The sequence below is a fragment of the Tachyglossus aculeatus genome, chromosome 9 (assembly GCF_015852505.1).
Source record: "Tachyglossus aculeatus isolate mTacAcu1 chromosome 9, mTacAcu1.pri, whole genome shotgun sequence".
In the NCBI taxonomy this organism is placed as follows: domain Eukaryota; kingdom Metazoa; phylum Chordata; class Mammalia; order Monotremata; family Tachyglossidae; genus Tachyglossus; species Tachyglossus aculeatus.
Genome location: NC_052074.1, coordinates 33445028 through 33451695, shown reverse-complemented (window position 1 = coordinate 33451695; position 6668 = coordinate 33445028). Strand labels below are relative to the sequence as shown.

At 45.8% G+C, this 6668-nt stretch overlaps 1 non-coding gene across 1 annotated transcript; it reads right to left on the bottom strand.

Annotated features, from left to right (window-relative positions):
* Positions 1-728: 728 nt before the first annotated feature.
* LOC119932722 lies at positions 729-863 on the bottom strand. Its single transcript, XR_005452461.1, has one exon. It is a non-coding gene; the product is annotated as a small nucleolar RNA SNORA7 (small nucleolar RNA).
* Between the last annotated feature and the right edge of the window lie 5805 nt (positions 864-6668).

Below are 6668 nucleotides of genomic sequence, written 5' to 3'. Positions count from 1 at the left end.
CAATATTGAACTCTGCGGCCTGACCCTAGCAAATCATTGTAAAAGTCAGGTTTCGGTTAGTAAAAGTTACAAGATATCAAGTTGCATAGGTTAAGGAAGGGGAGGTATATGTGTAATCATGTTTGTCCACATTTTGAGGCCATCCACCAATGCCCAATCTTCCCCTTTTTTCCCTTGAGTCTCTTCATTTTGCTTTATAGGATGGCAGCAATTTTGCCTCTTCATCTGTGCTCACACACAGATCAGATTTTCCACACCTCTGTTTGCATAAAATAATAGATGTGAGCCTAGGGTTTTCATATAAAAGTCTTACAGCTGCTCACGAGGGTAGAAATCAGCAGAATGTGAAACGAGTGTTATTAAGCGCCGTGGGTGTGGTCAGAGACTCATTTTCATGCAGATGTTGACCATCTGTTTTGCCTGCGATTTACTGATTTTTATTTTTTTTTGATGAGAGCATCAAAGTGAAAACAGTCACTGGATGGCCACCAGTCCTGCTGTTTCTTGCAAATGGCATCACTGCACAGGCTAATAATAATAATTATGGCATTTAAGTGCTTACTACGTGCTGAGCACTGTTCTAAGCACTGGCGTAGATATAAGGTAATCAGGTTGCCCCACGTGGGGCTCCCAGTTCTTAATCCCCATTTTACAGATGAGGTAACGGAGGCACAGAGAAGTTAAGTGATTTGCTCAAGATCACACAGCAGACACGTGGTGGCGGTTTGACTTGTAGCAGATTGTCTTCCACTCGCTATCCACTGCCCAAACTAGGAATGGAATGGGTAGGCCTCTGCTTGACTCTCCCTAACATAGCCAAGACTGGTAGAGTACTGGACACTCTCCAGGTGTGGTCCTTCATTCATTCAATTGTATTTATTGAGCACTTACTGTGTGCAGAGCACTGTACTAAGCGCTTGGGAAGTACACATCAGCAACATCTAGAGACGGTCCCTACCCAACAACGGGCTCACAGTCTAGAAGGGGGAGACAGACAACAAAACAAAACATGTAGACAGGTGTCAAAATCATCAGAACAAATAGAATTAAAGCTATAGAGTGCCTGGGAAAAGTGGGATTAATCACAAAAGGCCTCTTGGAGAAGTGACCGGTGGTCACATAATATCAAGGGTATTTATTGAGTGCTTACTATGTGCAGAGCACTGTAGTAATAATAATAATCATAATAGTAAGGATTTATTCATTCAATCATATTTATTGAGCGCTTACTGTGTGCAGAGCACTGTACTAAGCGCTTGGGAAGTAAAAGTTGGTAACATATAGAGACGGTCCCTACCCAACAACGGGCTCGGTATTTGTTAAGCGCTTACTGTGTGCCAAGCACTGTTCTGAGCACTGGGGTAGATAGAAGGTAATCACATTGTCCCATATGGGGCTCACAGTCTCAATCCCCATTGTACAGATGAGGTAGGTAACTGAGGCACAGAGAAGTTAAGTGACTTGCCTAATGTCACACAGCTGACAGGTGGCAGAGCCTGCTTTAGAATCCACAACCTTTGACTCCCAAGTCCGTGCTCTTTCTTCTAAGTCACGCTGCTTGGCAGAGTACAATCTAACAGAGTAGGTAGACACATTCCCTGCCCACAAAACCTTACAATCTAGAGGGCTGAAGTGACGTTAACTGACAAAAACTCTGCCCAGAGTTTATCCATGCTAGGTCTTTCATTCATTCATTCATTCAATCGTATTTATTGAGCGCTTACTGTGTGCAGAGCACTGTACTAAGCACTTGGGAAGTACAAGTTGGCAACATATAGAGACGGTCCCTACCCAACAGCGGGCTCACAGTCTAGAAGGGGGAGACAGACAACAAAACAAAATATATTAACAAAATAAAATAAATAGAATAGCAAATATGTACAAGTAAACCATCGGGCCCCACAAAATAGCCAGTGGGTAACAAACACTCCCCGCCAGCAGACAAAGCTTGTTAGATTTCCAGGAGAAGCAGCATGGCTTGGTGAAAAGAGCCTGGACTTTGGAGTCAGAGGTCATGGGTTCAGATCCTGGCTCTGTCAATTGTCAGCTGGGTGACTTCGGGCGAGTCACCTAACTTCTCTGAGCCTCCGTTACCTCATCTGTAAAATGGTGATTAAGACCGTTAGTCCCCCTTGGGACAACCTGATCACCTTGTAACCTTCCCAGTGCTTAGAACAGTGCTTTGCACACAGTAAACACTTAATAAATGCCATCATCATTATTATTATCATTTACAACACCGGGGAGGGGCAGCTTATGGGAGCCAGACCCACCTGATAAAAATATTTCCAATTGGATTTTCCACAAACCGCATGTAGGAAATAAAGCCATTTACCTTCATTCCCTCTCCCCGCACTATCTGGTACTTTAAAACAATGCACCCCACAGCTCAGAGTTAAAGAAATTGCACATACAGGTAAGTAGCCATTCAGGCCGGATAGAAGCGTGAGGCAATTAAGATGACATTGTTATCCATCAGAATAACAAACGAAGAGTTCCAACTGCCCACACCAGGCGTATAAACCGGGCACGTCTTCATGCAAACCCCCCTGGGTACTGGCAGGCGGGCACCGGAGCCCATGGCAGGATCTCCAGAGGGATGAGCCTTCTGCCAACGGCCTCTCTTAATCACTCATAAGCTGATTCAAACTAACAGAATGACAAAAGCAACTAGACTCCTTGCCCTGACTGTTTTCGTTTCAATGCAGCACCTGTCTGCTATTCCTACATTGTTAGAGCAGTCTTTGGAAAGACTGGAAAATCCTCGAAGGCAGGGATCGTATCTACTACCTCAACTGGGCTCTCCTGAATGCTCAGTACAGCGCTCGGCACCGAGTAAGTGCTTGAATACCGCTCTTGGATCAGCGAGGCACACGGGGTTTTCCAAGGAGGTGAGGATGACCCAGGTGGCCTGGATCCTCATGGTTGAGCTCAAATGGGCCTCCTGAAACCCAGCAAAGTGAAGCAGGGATGACAGCGGCTCTCAGGAAGGTGTACTCTCTTAACAGCGGCCTCAGAGGAGCGCAGGTTACAGGGTATTCTTAAACTTGCCCCAGAATGGTTCCACTGGGCTGCCTTCCTGCAGCAAGTTTTCCACTCAATTCCCCTCTGCCCTCGGGCTAGGCCGGTCCTGCTCTCAACCCAGAGAAAATTCATTCATTCAGTCAATCACATTTATTGAGCCCCTTACTGTGTGCAGAGCACTGTACTAAGCACTTGGGAAGTACAAATCAGCAGCATATAGAGACAGTCCCTACCCAACAACGGGCTCACAGTCTAGAAGAAAAGAGTTGAAACTCCAGCTAAAAGGATTGGAGAGGCTGAACATGGGAAAAGGACCATTTGCAACATCCCAGATTGGCAGCGGGAAGACCTAGGAAAAGGACCGTTCGCAACATCCCAGATCGGAGGTGAGTCGATTACTTGTACACAAACTCACCTTGCCCAGGTGATTAGTGACTTGAGAACAATGATTTGTCTTTTAACTTCACTTTTTTGCTTTCCTTTAATGGGGCAACATTTCTAGATAACAGCTCACCCTGGGAAAGAGGGTTACAACTCCTGCTTCTCTTTAGGTGGAAAAACATTCCCCTTCCCAAAAATAAATCAAAAGATTCAAAGAGCCAAAGATTTTGGGTCATCTTACGAGATTTAGCGCCCTGGTCCTGAGAGGGGAGAAAGTCAGAGGGGGAATAAATTAGGATTGAAGTAAAATAGAGCCCGTTGTTGGGTAGGGACCGTCTCTATATGTTGCCAACTTGTACTTCCCAAGCGCTTAGTACAGTGCTCTGCACACAGTAAGCGCTCAATCAGTACGATTGAATGAATGAATGAATAGACTTCCACATCTTAAAGTGTACCAAACATGCTGCTTTAATATTCCAATTTTAAACTAGTTTGACAATTGTCACCTTCTTGGTCCTCTCAGTGTTTCAGAGAGGGATTTAGAGAACAATAATTCTCAGATGGCATGTTAACAAAAATGTGTTGTTTGTATGATTCTTGTGGCAACTACTAGAGAAGTCCCCTTATTACTTGCATTTTTAGTTAAGTGATTTACCCGGCATTTAGCCAGTCTGCATTGGAGCCAGAAGAGTCTGAGCTCTCCCGACTGTCTAATCCTGCATTCAAACCACAAAGCCAAACTTGAGCTCTATGAAAAAAGGGCTAATGATTCCAGAAAAGTTAGTCTTGAGATCATACTTTGAATATAAGGATCAGACAGAGCCCAAATCATTTCTTTCCAAAACAAATCTTAGAGGATAGTATGGATAGGCAGTAAAAGTGAGAAGCAGTGTGGCCTAGTGCAAAGAGCATAGCCCTGGGAGTCAGATTCATTCAATCATATTTATTGAGCACTTACTGTGTGCAGAGCACTGTACTAAGTGCTTAGCACTGTACTAAGATGCTGTACTGAGATGACCTGGGTTCTAATCCCCGGTCTGCTACTTGTCTGCTGTGCGACCTCAGGCAAGTCACTTCTCTGTGCCTCAGCTTCCTCATCTCTAAAATGGGGATTAAGACTGTGAGCCCCATATGGGGCAGGGACCATTTCCAACCCGATTATCTTGTAACTACTCCAGCGTTTAGTGCAGTGCCTGACACATAGGAAGCATTTAGCCAATACCGCAAGAACTAAGGACCAAGACAAAAAAATGAACAAATAGCTACTGTGGTGGACAGGTCCAGATCACCAAGGCCTGGGCTGGGGCCCAGGGTAGTGTGTCTTGTGAGATCCCTCACTTGACACTCCAGGTGAATTAAGGCATAGCGTGGTATAAAGATGTCATCATGCAGTGTCATGACTCTGAAGACCTTCCTCCTCCCTTTCCATAGTCCTCACTCTAAGCCTTACTCCTTTCTCTCCCTTCCCTTTAACTCTGCTGGGCTCCCAAGCCTCCAAACCTCAGTTCTTGGCAAAAATCTAAGAGGGCAAAGCACAAGCTGGACAGACTAGAGAAACTGGAGAAGCATCCTGGCATAGTGGATAGAACGAAGGCCTGGGAGTTAAAGTCAAGAGTTCTAATCCCATCTCTGCCACTTGTGTGCTGTGTGACCTTGGGCAAGTCACTTCCCTTCCCTGTGCCTCAGTTACCTCATCTGTAAAATGGGGATTGAGACTGTGAGCCCCATGTGGGACAGAGACTGTGTCCAACCCGATTTGCTTATATCCACCTCAGTGCTTAGTACAGTGCCTGACACATACTAAGCTCTTAAGAAATACCATAACTGCATGGAGTAGTGGATAGAGCATGGGCCTAGGCTCTGCGTCCTGTCTGCTGTGTGGCCTTGGGCAAGTCACTTAACTTCTCTGTGCCTCAGTTTCCTCATCTATAAAATGGGGATTAAGACTCCCCCCAGCTTGTCTCACGGTCAACTAATAATAATAATAATTGTGACATTTGTAAAGCATTTACTATGTGCAGAGCACTGTACTAAGTGCTTGGGAGAGTACAATGCAACAGTAAACAAGCATATTCCCTACCCACAATGAGCTTACAGTCTAGAGCAGGGGAGACAGACATCAGTGCAAATAAATAAATGACAGATGTGTATGTAAGTGTTGTGCGGTTGGGATGGGGAGACTGAGAGAGGAGTCTTCATGTTCAGGACCCAGGAGTGGAAATGAGACAGTAGTCTACCTCAGCCTCCCTGCCCATCCTGCGTCCCTGTAAAAACAGGTAAGGTGAGGAAGAGGCGGGTGGAGGAAGGGGAAGGTGTTCTGGGTAGATGGATGGGACATGGATCGCAGCTCTGCCCCTTGTCTGTTGGATGGCCTTGGGCAAATCACTTCACTTCTCTGTGCCTCAGTTACCTCATCTGTAAAATGGGAATTGAGACAGGAAGCCCCATGCAGGACAGGGACTGAGTCCAACCCAATTTGGTTGTATTCACCCCTGCGCTTAGTACGGGCAGAGATCTAGCCATTCCATTTCTAGCTTGGGCAGTGGCTAGCAACTGGAAGGAAATCTGCTACAAGTCAAAACTCACCCATGTTGGGCAGCAGCGGCACGGGAGAGAGTCTAGGGCGGAGACTTGAGTTTACTGCGTGGAAGGAGGCAATGGTAAACCACTTCCGTATTTTTACCAAGAAAACTCTGTGGATATGCTACCAGAACGATTGTAGATGGAGATGGGGCTTTCTGGGACACATGTGTCCATGATATCGCTATGGGTCGGAGATGACTCAATGGCATAATGCAAATGTGCCAAACGCTGTACTAAGTGCTGGGGTAGATATTCATTCATTCATTCAGTCATATTTATTGAGAGCTTACTGTGTGCAGAGCACTGTACTAAGCCCTTGGGAAGTATAAGTTGGCAACATATAGAGACAGTCCCTACCCAATAACGGGCTCACAATCTAGAAGGGGGAGACAGATAACAGAACAAAACATGTAGACAGGTGTCAAAATCGATAGAAGCTAATAGTCCTTGTCTCCCAGGGGGCTAATAGTCTTAATCTCCATTTTACAGATGAGGGAACTGTGGCCCAGAGATTGACACCGAAATCTACATCTCTGCCCCTGCTCTCTCTCCCTCCCTTCAGGCTTGGGTCTCCTCCTGCCTTCAGAACAACTCCATCTGGATGTCTGCCCAATATCTAAAACTCAGTATGTCCAAGACTGAACTCCTTATCTTCCCTCCCAAACCCTGCCCTCTCCCTG